Source organism: Zalophus californianus, chromosome 1 (genome assembly GCF_009762305.2).
Source record: "Zalophus californianus isolate mZalCal1 chromosome 1, mZalCal1.pri.v2, whole genome shotgun sequence".
Lineage (NCBI taxonomy): Eukaryota > Metazoa > Chordata > Mammalia > Carnivora > Otariidae > Zalophus > Zalophus californianus.
Genome location: NC_045595.1, coordinates 108,463,914 through 108,481,297, shown reverse-complemented (window position 1 = coordinate 108,481,297; position 17,384 = coordinate 108,463,914). Strand labels below are relative to the sequence as shown.

At 39.3% G+C, this 17,384-nt stretch overlaps 1 long non-coding RNA gene across 1 annotated transcript; it reads left to right on the top strand.

Annotated features, from left to right (window-relative positions):
• Window positions 1-6: 6 nt before the first annotated feature.
• Window positions 7-13,175, top strand: LOC113918635. Its single transcript, XR_003518630.2, has 3 exons — window positions 7-97; window positions 1,253-1,427; window positions 13,044-13,175. It is a non-coding gene; the product is annotated as an uncharacterized LOC113918635 (long non-coding RNA).
• Window positions 13,176-17,384: the final 4,209 nt, after the last annotated feature.

The window sequence follows — 17,384 nt, the reverse complement described above, 5'->3', positions numbered from 1 at the left end:
CTTGGTCCAGCCCTCAGCCTTGGCCCCGCCCCAGGCTTAGCTACTCTCTGACCCGCCTCTGTCGCAGCGAGAGCTGAGCCTCCCTTCCCGCCTTGGCGTACGTTCGATCCCCTCCCATCTCGCTCTAAAACACTGGAGCACACGTGGGCTGGGTGCGGAACTCCAGGGTTCCGTGCCGGGAGCTGTGGGCGCGCTAGGTGGTTGCCAGGAACCAGCGTGAGAACGAGCGTGGGAGCCATGCCGAGCTGCAATTTAGAAAGCCCTGGGCAGGGTTGGGGTGGGGGGATGGGGTGGATTAGGGGGGGTAGTCCGGGGCGAGGAGGGTTCGTGAAATGCGTGAGCTGGGATGCGTAGCTCTAATCGCTGAGAGCCAGTGCCCTCTCAGCGCTCGGGTGGTCTTAAAACGCAAATCTGATGGCCTCGCTCCCCTGTTTAAAATATCTTATACGTACAGACTGTTAGATACGCTTGCTTGTGCTTAGAGTATTTCCGGAGGGTTGCGTGCAGGCAGCTGGTGGGGGGAGGGGGGGGACTGGGTGCCTAGGAAACTGGTGGGAGCGGGAGTTTTCTTTAAAAGATCTTGGATCTTTCGTGCTTTGTGTTTGTTTTTTGTTGTTGTTGTTAGAGAGGGGGAGGGGCAGAGGGCGAGAAAGAGAAAATCTTAAGCAGACTCCACCCCCAGCGCCAGCCGCTGTGGGGCTGGATCTCAGGACCCTGAGGCCGTGACCTCTGAGGAAATCCTGAGTCCCAACCAACTGAACCACACAAGTGCTCAGAACATTTTATGCTTTGAATGCTGAATTCTACCAATTAAAAAATAAATGTAATTTAAATTACAAATATATATATAGGTTTCTAAGCATACATAAAATAAAATTCAAACTCCGTAATTTACGAGGCTTTGCAGGACCTGCTTACCTCTGCAGCAGTCTTTTCTCCCAACGTTTTTTCCGTCATTATTCTTAGGCCACAGCCACTTCAAGTCTGACCACCCCAGAACCTGCCCTTTTGTTCCTGCGGGACCTTCTGACTTGTTACTCCATCAGAAGAGACTTCCCTGACCCCTCCTGAATCAGACCATGCCTCTGCTTATTTTCCCAGCCACCTGTTCTCTTCCTTTTCTACATTTAATGACAGTTTACATATATACACATTTATTTTTGTGTTTATGTTTGTTATCTGTTTTGTCGTGTTTAGACTGTAAGCTTCAAGAGGGCAGGAGCCATGTTGATGTATTGCCCCTCTATTCCAGGCACACAGTGGGCACTTAATGAGTATTTGTTGAATGAATTTGTGAGAGGAATGAAGTAACGACAGTGACCATCCTTCCAGAGTGCTCCTTTGCCAAATAGTAGAAAGTCCGCAGCATCCTGGCCAAGTTCCTGCTATGTGAGAAGAATAAGGCAAACTTGAAAGGACAAATGACCGTAAGATCTATGTAATTAATTCTGTCAGCAACACACATGGGCTGTTCTCCAAGTTCTTGTTCAGCATTCATGCATTCATTCAGCAGAGATACAGTGCACATCCACTGTGTGCAAGTTAAGCTACCCATTTTTGCCCTACATACATTGAATGTAATGGCCAAAAATATTGAGAGGCAAGCTCTGGGTTGTGAGATGAAGCATGAGATTTTCATGTTTTATACTTTTCTGTATTACCAAATGCTATACACTGAATATATATTACTTTGATTGGAGATACTTCTGTAAAGAAGAAATGGTGTCAAGAAATTTTTTTTTAATTTTAAGAAATTTAAAGAAAAAATACAGCTGATTACATACTCATACATACCGACTTTTTAACACAGAACATTTTCCATACTAACATATATTACTTTTATATTGGAAAATATAATTTAAATATATTTTTATAATTTAAAAATGCTTAGCTAATGATAAATTATATATTTGATTGAGAATGCAATCTGTGACTTATGTTAAGAAGTTATAAATGGGGGCACCTGGGTGGCTCAGTTGGTTAAGCGACTGCCTTCGGCTCAGGTCGGAGTCCTGAGATCAAGTCCTCCTTTGGACTCCCAGCTCAGCAGGGAGCTGGCTTCTCCCTCTGACCCTCTCCCCTCTCATGCTGTTTCTCTCTCTCTCTCTCTCAAATAAATAAATGAAAATTTTTTTTAAAAATTTATAAATGGTGATAAGTGAAGCTAGCTTCTCTTCAACCTATGTTGGGTCTGCAAACAAGTGTAGCAGAGGACTGTCAAAGAAATCACAGGATCTTCCTACCTCATTCCTAGGCAACTGCATCATATCCACCAAAACAACAACAGCAAGACACGAAGCTCTGTTCCTTCACTAGGGGAAGTCTGGAAATTCACAGACTTACTGCTGAGTTTAGCCTCCATTCAATTTATCATATCCAAATTGAAGCTCTTCAGTTGAATGTGCCACCAAGATAGGAAAGAGTTGCCAGTTAAACTACGACACAACATGTTGTCATACAGGATTTTTGTTTTCTACTTAATTAAAGAGTGCTTTTAGACTTAGACATAGATTTTTTACAGTGATGTGCATATAGGGCAAAGGGAAATATAAGCAAAATAAATTGAGTAAAGAATTTTTAAAAATTCTGTACACTACATCTAACTCTTCTGAATCCCTTTTCACACAAAGCATCAATATGTGTGTTTTTCTGCACAATATTGTTGATAGGGCAGCATTTCTTAAAAGAATATGCTAGTCTTATCTCTGGAATTTGCTCTAGCCACTAACAATCATTCTGCAAGTTTGATGCTGGTGCTATCCTATTTGATCAAAAGCATAGATTTCTTGTTCATCTGAATCATATGCCACTATAAGCCCTGCACTTCTCTGTTAATGGCCACAAAGAAGTTTCTGACAAATTAAATTCCATGCCTTAACTATAGTTATACATAACTATAACTATACATAACTACAGTTATGACCATATTCACAAATACAGAGGCAATGCCAACAATATCATGATTTCATTTGGCCAATGTCTGTTTCTTAAGTTAAGACATATCCCAGTTTCAGATACATTAAAATGTGGGGCCAAAATACTTCTTAGAATTGGAGAAATGTGTATATTGAGTTAATGAGGAATGACATATTCCAATGGTGTATATATTTTATTTTTTTTAATTTTTAAAAATATCCAGTTCTATTGAGTTATAATTGACATCCACTGTACTAGTTTAAGGTATATAGCATAATGATTTGGTATATGTATACATAAATATATGTATATATTTCAAAAGGATTATAAGTTAACATGCATTACCTCCATTATAATTTTTGTGTGTGATGAGAACTTTCTCGATTTGCTCTTAGCAACTTTCAAATATACAATAAAGTATTAACTATAATCACCATGCTGTACTTTAGATCCCCAGAATAATTCCCAAGTTTGCACCTTTTGACCACCTTCACTCCTGGGTGACTCAGTCATTGAGTGTCTGCCTTCAGCTCCGGTCACTATCCCAGGGTCCTAGGATCAAGCCCCGCGTTGGGCTCCCTGCTCCGCGGGAAGCCCACGTCTCTCTCTCCCACTCCCCCTGCTTGTGTTCTCCCTCTTGCTGTGTGTCTCTCTGTCGAATAAATAAATAAAATCTTAAAAAAAAAAGTCTGGATAAAACTAGGCCAGAAGACTAGGGAAAATATTGTGAGGTGGAGAATAAGAGACGTGTATCCCAGAAACATATTTTGCATGTATGAGCAAAAACATGGGGGGATGACTGGAAAACATATTTATTTAGTGCCAAGTATATGTCAAACATTGTCATTCATTACATATAATTCAAACTCTCTTAATCCTGTCTCCACTTAAATATGAAGTGCCGAGGTTCAAAAAGCCCTTCTCATACTGTTGGTGAGTGGTGGAGTCAGAATCCTAACTCAGGTCTGTCAGACTCAGACTTCAGAGCCCACAAGCACCACACACCACAAACTAAACTCACAAGAACTGAGAGTTTGTAGTTAGAAGTTGTGGGAGATTCATGTGGCTAAATATGGTGAGAACAGAATGTGGTGTGTGGCATAAACTGAGGGACCTGGATTTTACCTGGATAGTATCTGACATTTTCTGAAAGTACGTAAGCTTCACTATTGTTTAAAACAATAAATCTGTCAACACCATTCTCAGAAATAAAAATAAAAAGATTTGTTTGTGGATTTTTAAAAAACCCACCTAAGCCCATAAAATCTGAGAGAAATCTTAGACAAAAATTAGAGGAAAATATTGATATATACATACAGAATAGACAAAGCATTAATATCTGTATCATTCACAAATCAATAAGAAAAAGGTAACAATGGAAAAATGAGCAGAGTGAGAATGCAAGTTTTAGAGAAGACACAAATGCCCACTACACATGAAAACACATTCAGCCTCAACAGTAAAAATACAATTAAAACAGTAATGAGATCATAGGTCTTCATCCATTAGGTCAACAAAGATTTTTTTTTTTAAACCCACTGTTGGTAAACGTGCAGGCAAAAGAGAAAGTTCTGACCCATTGATGGTAAGAATGTAAATTGGTACAACCTTTCTGGAGGGCAGTCAGATGATACATACTCAAAACCTTGAAAACAGACAAATGTTTGATATATTAATTACATTATGCAGGATAAAATCCTGAGGAGATAATCCTCGAGGTGTGCAAAGAAGTATGTTCAAAGATATTCATCAAAACATTTCTTACCATGGCAAAAAATTAGAAGTATACTAAGTGTTCGTCAATAGGAGACTCATTAATAAATCATGATGTACAATGCAACCACCAAAAATAATAGTGCAGATATAGAATTATTCATAAAAAATTCAAAATATGTAGAAAAAAATGCTTTTAAACATCATACAGAATGTCCTACTTTGCGTTTTTAGAAATGCAAGGAGCTATTTGTATAGACCACATCTGGATTTGGAATATTTAAAATATTGGCATGTCCACCTCTGGACAGCAAAATTTCTGTTATGCTTTGCTGTGAAACAAACCATCTTACCACTTAGTGGCTTAAAAAGCAACTTATTATTTATGGTTTCTCACCATCCTGTGGGCTGGTTCTTGGTTCTTCTGCTGGTCTCCTGGGCTCTTGCATATTCCTGCAGCCAGCTGTGGGATGGGCTGGATCAGAAGAACACAGCCTCACTCACATGCCTTCTGGTTGATGTCGGCTATTATCTGGGGCTCCTCAGTTCTCCCTTTCTTGGACCTTAAAACATCCTGGCCTGGCTTAGTGGCTGGTACGATGAAAAGATAAAGTCAAAATGACAAAGAAAAGTCTGGGAAGGATATGTGAAAAGGAAATTTTGAGAACTAATTAGTTCTCACTGGGAAAAAAGTTCTTAAAAGGAGACTTTCTACAGCACTTACTATAATGATTTATATATTACCCTATGTGTTTTTTAAAACATTTTTTGAGCACTTAGGATACACCAGACCCTCTTTGAAGTGCTTCAAATGTATTAAATAACTTAATCCTCACAATAACCTTATGAATTAGAAAGTGTCACTATCTCCATTTTATAAATGAGGCAACCAAGAGCACAGAGAGGCTAAGTACCCCTGGAGTCTGGCTCAAATCTGGCTCATAACTATTACACCATTGTCCTACCGTTTGTGACTCCATTATTCATTTATATCCACATTTTCCACAAATGTAAGCACTCCCAACATCAGACTGGTTCTCTCTCCATCTCCTGTCGTTGTTCAGTAATGGACAGATTGATCAATTGATGATAACATCCAGAGAAAGAGGAGGTAGAGCAAGAGGGCTGTTAGAAGGTGGAGGAAGGTCAGCAAAGTATTCTCCAGACTGAGAAACGAATTTTGGGACTGAAAAACGAAGCAAGCCACTCCATACCATGCACAGAGTACTCAGGGTAACTTACCGACAGAAGGATCAAACAGATGGGGAATCCACGGCACTACGCTCCCATTCTCCACCCTCATTCAGACTTTAATCTACAGGTTTTATAGAGCAAAGGGCATGGTGGTGAGGTCAAAGTATAGTTACCTAAAGTGGCACCATCCGTGCACCAGCGAGTCTCTACCAGTTAGCTAAAGGGGAGCTTTCCGTGTACCAGTCATGTCTGCTAGTCACCTAAAGTGGTACCTTTAGTGTGCCCCTTTAGGGAAGATCAGAACAAGCCTTCCTGCATTCCAGTCAGGGCCACACATCAATCTCCACGGAGCCTGGAACACATAGCCCTGAGGGAGGTCATTGCGCACTCATGGACAAGATGGAGGGCCCAAGATGGAGTCAGTGTGGTCAGCACGCCGTCAAGGGATTATCCAATTAGGAAGACAAACACAAAAGCTTTAGAAAGGGAGAGTTTCAGCAACGGAAGTCAGATCAGCAGTCCTGGTCACTAACTAATATTTATTTGGCTCCTTGTTGATGCCAAGCCCTAGGCTCGCTATAGATACAGTAGTAAAGAAAGTCCCTGCCATAGTCCTGCTAACAGCCTATCAGGAAAGACCACAGGCATATAACTGCAAGTGTGGGAATTTTGACAGTAAAAGGGAGGAGGAAAAAAAGGGCAGGCACGGGGGGGAAAAGGAGAAATAAGCAGTTTTATTTCAAGACTGGGGACACTTGGCTGGAAGTCAGGAAGCTGGGTTTCAGTTTGTGCCTGCCACTTTCTTATTGTGGGAATAAGTACAAGTCACTTAATTTCTAAGCCCACAGTTTTCTTCAACTATAAATTGAAGTTGTTCTTCCTCCTCAGTACAGTTTGGAAAACACTGGTACGAATAGAATAATTTGGGTGTGGCCAGTCTAATGGTTGAGGGAAAGGGAGACACGGAGGTGCAGTGGGGATTGTAGGGGGACCTGGGCAGATAATTGTACAAAAACTAACTCCTAACTAACTTGCCCCTTATCTTGAACAGCAACTCATTAGAATAAAATTCTGTTATTCTAACTCTAGGGTTAAAAAAAAAAGATCATAATGAGAAAAGTGTTTCAACAAGTTTAGAACTTAGAGGACTCTTCTTGACAGGACCCAAGGAAATGGTAGGAAGACTTGCTCAAGAGAGAAAGAGCTTCTCTCCTGCTCCTAGGCCTTGCAGGAAGCAACCAATCCGCTAATCCACTATTACAGTGAGAATGATTCAGATGTAATATATTGACCTTCCAGTGAGGGTCTTCATTTAACTAGAGAGATTGAGATTCCAGGTAAACCACAAGGTCAGTGTGGAGAGTGATTTTCAGAAATGGTCAGGCCCCAAGAGCTTTTGTTTTGTTCCTTAAATTGTAGGAATGAGATAAGCGATTGGGCAGCCACTTTCTTCAATGGGTTCTGGTCTGAGGTTACTGTATGGCTTGAACAGACCCTTCACTTTATACAGTACTTTTCTTTGTGGTTTGGCTTTTTTTTTTCCCCCTTCATCTTTAAAATTTGAATGTTTATGGGGTAAAAATTGCACAAAGTAAAAAGTTTCCCACTTGGCCTTCTAGAGGCATCCACTGTGACAAGTTTGTTGTATTTTATAAGTTTATAAAATTATAAACTTTATAAATTAAATTTTATATTTATGGTGGGATATAAACAAGCATATATATCCCCACATACAGTAAACACATATACACGAATATTCTGTAACAGCATTCTGTACTTTGTAATTTACCTTAGATACCATTCCATACCATATCATTCCAGTCCTTAGAGAACTACCATGTATTTCTTATGTCTGCATAGCCTTAGGTAGAATCAAACGGAATTGTCATTTTTGTAAGTCAAAAGCAGTCATATACCAGCGATTTCATATGGTTCCATCTAATATTATATAATTGATAAGCAAATTGTCTGCTGATAAATCTTTAAATCATTTCTTTGCAAAATCTGAGCACCAATAAGAAAAAAAAAAGGTTCTTTCCAACTCTAAATTTCCATAATTCTTTGCTTTGTTCCCATTCTTCAATGCCTGGAATAGGTGGGGTAGTATAAGAGAACACTTTATTGAACAACGATGCTGGTATGGTTGAATTCTCTTATGTGTAATTTGGAGTCTGCTCTTAGCACAATCTTAATGGCAAAATAGGAACATGCTCTAAGCAGAGTCCTGTTCCTTTTTGGGGAAATTGGATGAAGGGTGCCATCATCACTATCACTGATTTCCTTAGGTGATAAGTTCCCAGTGTCTGTTTCCCTTTTCTGTCCTTTCCTGGATCCTGCTTTTTCTCTGGATCATCAAGACAGAATGTAGAATCACAACTCTCGTTTCTTAAAGTTTGTTAAGTAATTTGAACGAAGCGATATCTGAATAGGCCACACTGTTCCTTTTGTGTGAAGAAGCTGGTGTTTGCAAAAGAACTTGAGATTAAAAAAGACAAATCTGTTGGGTACACTCCATTTCTCAGGTAAAACTGTTTCAGGAATCATGTGGGGACACTTAAAACTGGCCAATACTTTCAAGTTTTCTTCTGCCCAGATTTGTTTGGAAGAAATCCAGTCTTACCTATCTCAAAAATTCAGGAGGAAAAAACAGCTGAAATAAATTAAGCCCATGACTACTAAATTCTGTGTTTACCTAGACATTCTGACATTTGGTTCAAAAGGCAAAGCTTTTTAGAAGTGTTATTTAAACTCCGTTTTGCCATAGATTTTAAATTGGAAGAAAAATGGTAAACCAAACACATCTGGGCTCATTACCAAGCTCCTCTCACCAAGCAGTACTAACAGAATTTGAAAAATGCTTTCCAGAATTGAGATCTGCCGCCTAGCAACCACTTTGAAATGCTTCCTGTGCTGGCTCGAGACTACTCAAAATGCCCAATTTTGAATTGGTGGGGTGTTTTGCTGTGCATAGGCCACAATAATTGAAGGGAGGATTAGAACTTTGTTTTTAGGGCAAAGACATGCAGATTAGAAAGACTATTTAACTTAACTGCTCAACTGGGTTTTGGAATAGGGTTGGCGGATTAAATACAGATTAAAGATCGTGTCAGGCATACTGATACTAAAAAATTATTTGTTAATTATCTGAAGTTCAAATTTAACTGGGCATCCTGTATACTTACTTGTTAAATCTGGTAACCCAATTTTGGGGAGACTTTTGTAGTGCAGAGCAGAGACATTTCTACAAAATATACATCAGATATATTGACTTGATCCCTCAAGGCTGCCAGCTTTATGGATCTAAAACATCTTTTCCAGGTCACTGGCTATTGGGCCTCCAAAGAGGCCTGAAGCACAGGTGTGGGCAGGGCAGGAGCTAACAGAAGGGAACCAGAAAATCACCCTAAGGTTGCACTCAGGAAAACTAAAAATAAGGGGAGGACAGGCAAAAGAAGGGGTCGATAGTGCAGGAGCAGGGATGTCCTGCAGAGTGTAGTAGTGTGTGGTGAAGAGAGGGAACTGTCTAGAAATCTGGGAGGAAGCAGAAGTGGTATATCAGCATGCATTTTATTTTATTTTAATTTAATTTAATTTTGTATTTTAATTGAAGTACAGTTGGTGTACAATATTACATTAGTTTCAAGTGTACAACCTAGTGATTCAACAAGTATATACGCTATGAAATCCTGACCATGATAAGCGTAGTTATCATCCGTCACCATAAAACGTTATTACAATATTATTGACTCTATCCCTCTGCTGTACTTTTCATCTCCGTGACTTATTTATTTTATAACTGGAAGTTTGTACCTCTTAATCCCCTCTATTTCACCCATCCCCCTCCCCTCTGGCCACCACCAGTTTGCATTCATTTTGTTTCTAGGCGGAGGAAGGAGAGGAAGGGAAGCCATCTAAGGAAACGTGCACTCTGAAGCTTGGGCTGCGGTGGGAGGGGTGCAACCTGGGGATCCCACAGAGGGCACCTCCACCTCCAGGCAGGCCGCTTGCAATAGCATGGAGAGCCAGCCTGGGACTGCAGAGGCTTCGTCCTGACCCTGCCCTTCCAACTCCACCTGGCCCAGTTTTGTTACTTGGATCATAGCCCCTCATGCCCACCCCAGAAATCTGCAGCCCCTGATTAACCTACCCCAGCAGTACAAAATAGTTAAAACAGAACGCATACATAATGCCTATGTGTTTGCACACGACTGAACATCTCCTGAAGGACACACAAGAGGCTGCTAACTGGGGAGGGGGGTTGTTGAAGAGGCTTGGAGTGGGCGGGTCCTGAATGGAGTAAGGTATACTTGCTCACGTATCTTATGTACTCACTGGCTTATTTTTCTACGTATTACTGATCATTATATTTAAATAAATATTTAATAAAATAAAATAAAATAAAATAATTAAATAAAAATTTAAATGACTATGACAAACTCAGTCTAGAATGTGACTTACGTTTAAATTACTTGTATCTCTGATTTAAAATGTCTCATTATGGGTGCCTGGGTGTCAGTCAGTTAAGCATCTGACTCTTGATTTCAGCTCGCAACATGATCTCAGGGTCCTGAGATTGAACCCAGCGTGGAACCTGCTTGAGATTCTCTCTCTCTCTCTCTCCCTCTAAAAAAATAATAAAATAAAATGGCTCATTACAATAAGGTATTTGAAAATAAATTTCTTTATATTATGTTGCATAATTTGTATCTGTTAGGACTGGGATCTGACATTTCGGCATGCCTTCTGAAAAATTAACTGCTGAAATCAGTGACAAATCAATGGCAACGCTTGACAAAAAGGTTTTGCCTGTATTTTTAAATGTCTGCTCTGAGTTCTGTGCCATGTTGTTTTTATGTATAGGCATTTAAAAGCTCAAAAGGAAAGTCCGAGATAAACTAAATAAAAGTTTTCTATATTTTTTAAATAAAAAAATTTCCCTGTAAATTTACCCTGTAAGCTCCATTAGGCCAAGGGTCTCTGTCTCTTTTATTCAGTAATGGATTTCTAGGACCTAAATTAGTTCTTGGCACATAGTATGTGCTCAGTAAATTGAATGAAGGTGTACATGATCACCGGAAAAATTCAAACAATACAGAAAAATACGATACAGAATGTGTAATCTTGTCTAATCTCTTTCCTCTCAATAATTACTTATTTTAGTCTCTTAAAAGAAAAAAAATTGTTTATTTCTTCAAGAGTGAGTTTCATTATAAATATGTTTTAGAAAAATAATTAGTTAAATAATACCATAAAGAATGAAAAGAACACAACAGAATGCAAGAAAATGTCTATTACCTGCATAACTGGCAAAGAACTAATATCTATGCTATGTAAAGAACTCATTCCAATCAATCAGGAAAACTGGCAAAATACTTGAACACACATTTTATATAAGGGTAACTCCTAATGATCAAAATCATATGAAAATACTCTCATTTTGCCATGAGAGAAATGAAAATGAAAACTACACAGTCACCAGGTTGGAAAAAATGTTGAGGTGCCACAGTACTAAATGTTGGTAAGGATCCTGAGCAACAAGAACTCTCATATATTGTCTGTGAGTGAGAAAGCTGGTTAATCCTATAGAGATCACTCCTTAGCATTATCTTTTAAAGCCAGAATACACAGCAATTCCACTCCTAGGTATCGAAGAGAAATTCATTAACATAGCAGCAGTATTTGTAACATGCCAAATTGGAAACTACCCAATTATCTACCAACAGAAGAATGGATTTAAAAATGTGGTGTAGCCCCACTAACAGAATTCTACACAGCGATGAAAATGAAAAACAAACAAACAAACAAAAAACAGAATCTTCAGAATAAAACCCACCAACATATAGCTGCCGTAGAGTTTTGTTAGGATTTCCTTAGGGGATCACCAGGTCATTTCAGTGGACAGATTCTCCCAGCAATTCAGAGCTGTCCCAGGACTGGGATATTCCCATCTAGACAGTCTGCTTCACCTGAGGTCTGCAGTGTCATGGGGGTTGAGGGAAGAGGTACATATAGAGTCACTAAAGGGGTTTGTGCGTGAAGGGTAGACTGTAAAGCCAGGGAAACATTCAGACAACGGCATAAAGTAGATATCAGAGATCAGAAGGCAAGTCTTGGGGCGCCTGGGTTGCTCAGTTGGTTAGGCGACTGCATTCGGCTCAGGTCATGATCCTGGAGTCCCGGGATGGAGTCCCAGGATCGAGTCCCGCATCGGGCTCCCTGCTCGGCGGGGAGTCTGCTTCTCCCCCCCTCCTGCTCCCTCTCTCTTTCTCATTCTCTCTCACAAATAAATAAAATCTTAAAAAAAAAAAAAAAAAAGCAAGCAAGTCTTGGGCTGGGGCTACCAGAACCTCTACTGGGGTCTGTGTACTGAGGCTCCTAGGCTGGGCCATGAATCCAGACAAGCTAGTTATGCTATGGTGGGGATTCTCCAGCATCTAGGTAGAAAGGGGCTGCAGAAACCTGTGGCCCCTCAGACTGAGGAATCCATAGAGGCGGAGGTCCTGGGTGACATGCTTGGTTCCTAGCCTCTAGCCTGGGGTCCTTGTTGCTGTTCTTATGAGGGCTCTTGCTTCTACTGCTGCATGTCTTTGGCCCAGCTGTTCTTGAATCCCCTCTGAACTTGAGCTCAACTCAGGCTGAGTGTTTCAGCCAGCATGTCCCTTTCTTTATAAGTTGGCTATCATCTTCTCAAAGTGCCTCTAACTCCTGTTGCCTTCTCTTGTTTTGAACCACCACGAGTTTGCTGTATAAACATGAAGAGGGGCGCCTGCGGGGCTCAGTCAGTTGAGCATCTGCTTTCGGCTCAGGTCATGATCCCGGGGTCCTGAGATCAAACCCCAAATGGGGCTCCCCCTTCTCCATCTCCCTCTGCCCGCCACTCCTCCTGCTTGTGCTCTCTCTCTCTGTGTCAAATAAAATATTTTTTAAAAAAGTTTATAAACATGAAGAAACGTGAATTTTAGGGGGTTTATGTAAGTGGGGGTGGAGCTAGAGTTTGCAGTTGTGAAAAAAAGATAATCAAATCAGAGCTCGACCATTTTCTAGGTGAGTCTTGAAGCAAGTCCGTACATCTCCCTGAACTTTATTTCCTTATTTTTAAGTGGGGCTGATGGCTCTCACAAGCACCCAGATTGGGTATGAGCATGGAATTAGAAAGTATTTAATGAAAAATACTCTGAACTCTACAAAACAAAGGTGGACATTTTATTATTGATTCACAGGGGCAAGGTTCTTAAAGCTAAGGGAACATAGGAGTCACCTGAGAAGAATTTTCAACGCACTCAAGGTCAGCTTCTGCCTGGGCCACCTGGGTCCTCTGGAGATTCTCATTCTGCCATCTGCAGGAGGACCCATGAATTTGCGTTTTACAAAGTGTCCAGGTGATTCTGATGCAGGTAACCCTTTGACCTCACTTTGAGAAAATATTGGTTTCACTTTGGGTAATATTAACTGTTTCGTATGCATATATTATTTGTTCAAAGAAATTCTTAGTATTTCCAGATGAATGGGGGGGTGTTTAATTTTGAGAAAAAAGGGATGCCAAAGGAGTTCTTTTGGAAGACTGGAGAGCTTTCTTGAGGGCATGATAAATAGAATTTGGATAAGCAAAAAAAGATTTCCTGGCTCAAACTCTAACATGTGTATGGGTACATATACACATACCACATATTTCATCATTTTTATGTTGGGTGGTTGATCCTTTTCTTATTTGAATTTGAACTCACGGCATATCTAGAAAAATAGCCCTTTGCTGATTATATGTTTTGCCAGTTTGTTGTCTTTTGACTATGTGTCCATTGCTATAAAAATCTAAATAAAATATTTCAGTATTTTCTTTTATGTCTAACTTGGAAAGGCCTATCCCATTCTATGATTATAAAAAAAACATAAAGCACGATTACTCATGTTTTCCTCTGGGACACTTACACGGCCAGAGCGGTGGTGATGCTGAGATCCAGATCTGGTTGAAAAGGATACTGTCCTGGCTCACTGGATGGCGGAGAAGTCATTGCACTACTGTGCTGGTGAATCTTGCTGGAAATCTGCCCTCCAGTGTATCAGAGAAACTTTTCACAGGGAAGTGCCTTACTGTACGCACTTTGCTACAAAACTACCCAAGGGAGGTGCTAGGGCAAGCTTCTGGCCATGGGGTGCTGCTATTAATTGTATATTGCAGGAGCTGAGCATTGGAGAAGCTGAGAGTAATGCCAGAACCTAGTGCTGGAGAAGCTAACAGCACTGCCCGAGGCAGAAAAACTTGCAGGCACAAAATTTAGAAGGAAGAGTGCACGAGGGCTGGGGTGGGGAGGTGTTGACCTCTGGGTGCTGCTGTTGTCACAATACTAAATTAGATCTGGGTGCTGTTGGCCTCCATGCACTGCAGAAGCTGAACCCTCAAGAAGCTGTAAGTACTGCAGGAGTCTGGTGCTGAAGAAAACCACCCACTACACCGAAGGAGCCTGCCTAACAAGTACATCAGAACCAGGAAGCAAATCCTTTCTTTCTGCAATGTCTCTCCAGCCCTCTACCAATAGATACAGTTGCAATGCCAGCTAGCAAAGGATATTTAAAGGGCTCAGGTCCATTTTCACAGAGCAGTCAAAAAGGATAAATTTGGAGATGAGGCAATCAATCGGTAACCAGCTCACAGAGTTTCATTAATTCTTACTGAACAATAAGAGCATTTAAATATACACGTTTTGTTCTGAGTGCAATTGTATGGGATTCTCATTAAATTTTTGTGTTGCCATGTTTACATGTTATTGCTGTTTTCTAATTAGAATGTTACTGATACTTTCATTTTCTGTGACTCAATAGTTACATACATTCTATTTTTAGTTAATAAGTGGATTTCTATTTATTATTTATGTTTTCCTGCTGTACAAATATTTACTTATCACACTGCAATAAAAAAATGTGCCTTTACTAGTTGTACTATATGAGATTTATTAAGGTTTGCTTTACAACATTTTGTAAATGCTCCATGGGTTTTTGAAAAGAATATATGTCTATGTGTTAAAAAGCTCAATACATATACTAATTAAGCTTTAAAATTATATAATATATATTATTGTTAAATTGGTCTGTAGAAAACTGAGGTTAATGTCTCTGATTTTTCAATTTGTTACTCTAATTTCTCATAAATTTTGTCTATTTTTTTAAAGATTTATTTATTTGAGAGAGTGTGCATGTGTACACATGTTAAGGGGGGTGCAGGGGCAGAGGGAGAGGGAGAGAAGCAGACTCCCCGCTGAGCAGGGAGCCAGACACAGGTATCAGTCTCAGGAATCTGAGATCATGACTTGAGCCAAAATCAGGAGTCACATGTTTAACTGACTGAGCCACCCAGGCGCCACTTGTATATTTTTATGCTATGTTGTTTGGCACATAGACACTCATTAATGTAGATGAGAAGAGCATATCCAACTTTTGTCATGGTATATTTGCCTAGAAACCTGGCACATAGCGGATATTCAATAAACACTTATCTAATGATGACCTTAAATTAAAAAAAATCATTTTTGAATGCTACTTGTTTATTAGCATCGATATCATATCATTTATATTGCTTAGAATAAGCTTTAAAATATGTAAGCCAGCAAAAAGTATATGCAAGAGATGACAAGATTAGCAAAAAATGTTGACAATTACTGAAGTTGGATGATGACACATGCGAATAAATAGTATTCTTTTCTTCTTTTTTTGGTTGCTTGAAATTTTTTATAGTAAAATGAGAGTTTCTTAAATAACCTTCTAAATCACTATGTTTTTTGCAATATCTAATAGATTTTTCATTACTGACACTGTGTTTTAAAACTAGATGCCTGTTTTTGAATTATACAAGCTTTTTCTGCCATCAGATTGCATCCATACATATTTGCAAAACACATATCTGATAAGGACTTGTATCTAGAATATATAAATTACTAATGTGTAAAGACATGAGCAAATGATATGAACAGATGCTTAACCAGAAAAAAAAATGTACAGATGGCAAATATGCACATAAAAAGATGTTCTACACCATTAGCTATTAGGGAAATGCAAGTTAAACCCATGGCAAGATACTACTGTGCATCTACTGGAATGGCTAAAATTAAAAAGAATGACAATACCAAGTGCTGGCAAGGTTGCAAGCAACTGAAATCCTCATAAATTGCTGATGGAAATCAGTTTGGCAGTTTCTCATGAAGTTAAGTACATATTTGCCATATGACCTAGGAATATTAGTCCTAAGTATTTAACCAAGAGGAATGAAAACATATGTTCCTGCAAAGACCTGCATATGAACATTTATAATAGCTTTACTCATAATAGCTGCAAATTGGAAACAATCCACATTTCCATCAACCAGTGAATGAATAAACAAATTGTAGTGCATTCATACAATGAGGTAGAACAAACTACTTATACATGCAACAACATGGATGAATCTCAAAATCATTATATTCAGTGAAAGAAGCCAATTACAAAGGTCTATATACTGTGAAAAAGCAAATCTAGAGACAGAAAAAAGATCAGTTGTATAATTAGAGGTATCGGTGTGAGGGCAAGAAGTAGACTACCAAGTTGCTGGAAGGAACTCTTCAGGGTGATGGAAATTTTCCATATCTTGATTGTGGTGGTGGTTACGTGACTATATACATTTGTCAAAATTCATGAAGACTGTATACTTTTGAAAAGGGTGAATTTTATTGTGTAAATTATGCTTATTATACTAATAAGCCTGACTTTGAAAACAGATACAGAAAATGTTTTTCCATCTGTTAAAACTTTTCCTGATCTCAAAATGTACTCAGAAAGACAATGTCTTTTTTGCCCTTAAGGAGCCTATGAATTAGATTTTCTTTTAAATTTTGGATCCTTAGAGTAAACATGCTTCCTAAAGAATATTTGTTATGATGCCTCAGAATAATCTCTTTCCTTTGAACGTTTGGTCCCTTTATTTGATTACTGTTTTTTTTCTACTCATACTTAAAGAGTCCCAGATTAGAATTTGCCAATGAAAAAAAAAAGTTGTCTTATTAAATATCTTAGTTAATAATAGAGGGGAAGGTGGAATTTTCCATTTTTCTGTGCTAGATTGAAGATTCGGTTGACTCTGCAGATGGGGTTTCTGGGAAGTAGCTCTTGACGAAGTAGTTACTTCTTAGCCACAATTTAGAGCATTTTTGCCATATGGAGTCCAGGGTCAATACCAGGGTAAGCTCGATTATTACCATATTGAGAGCACCAGCATAGTGGGTGGGCAAGTTCATAACCAGGCTTTAACACAATGATAACAGATTAACAAGTCTACAGAGGCCAAAGAGTAACCTACCTGTACAAAATAGTCCACAGAGATCTGTGGAAACCTGGAAAATGCTTGCCTTGTCTAAAAGAACAGCTGCTACTCAGTCCCAGTCTATTATTGCCACGTGGGAATGTGGGCTCAGCACTGCCAAAGAGAGCTTCTGATTCAAGAGAAGCCAGAAATCCAGATTTCTTATGCAAATCTCCCAATTTTTTAAATGTTGGCAATTAATTCTAAATTTTAAAAATACTATGTGGACAGATATTGT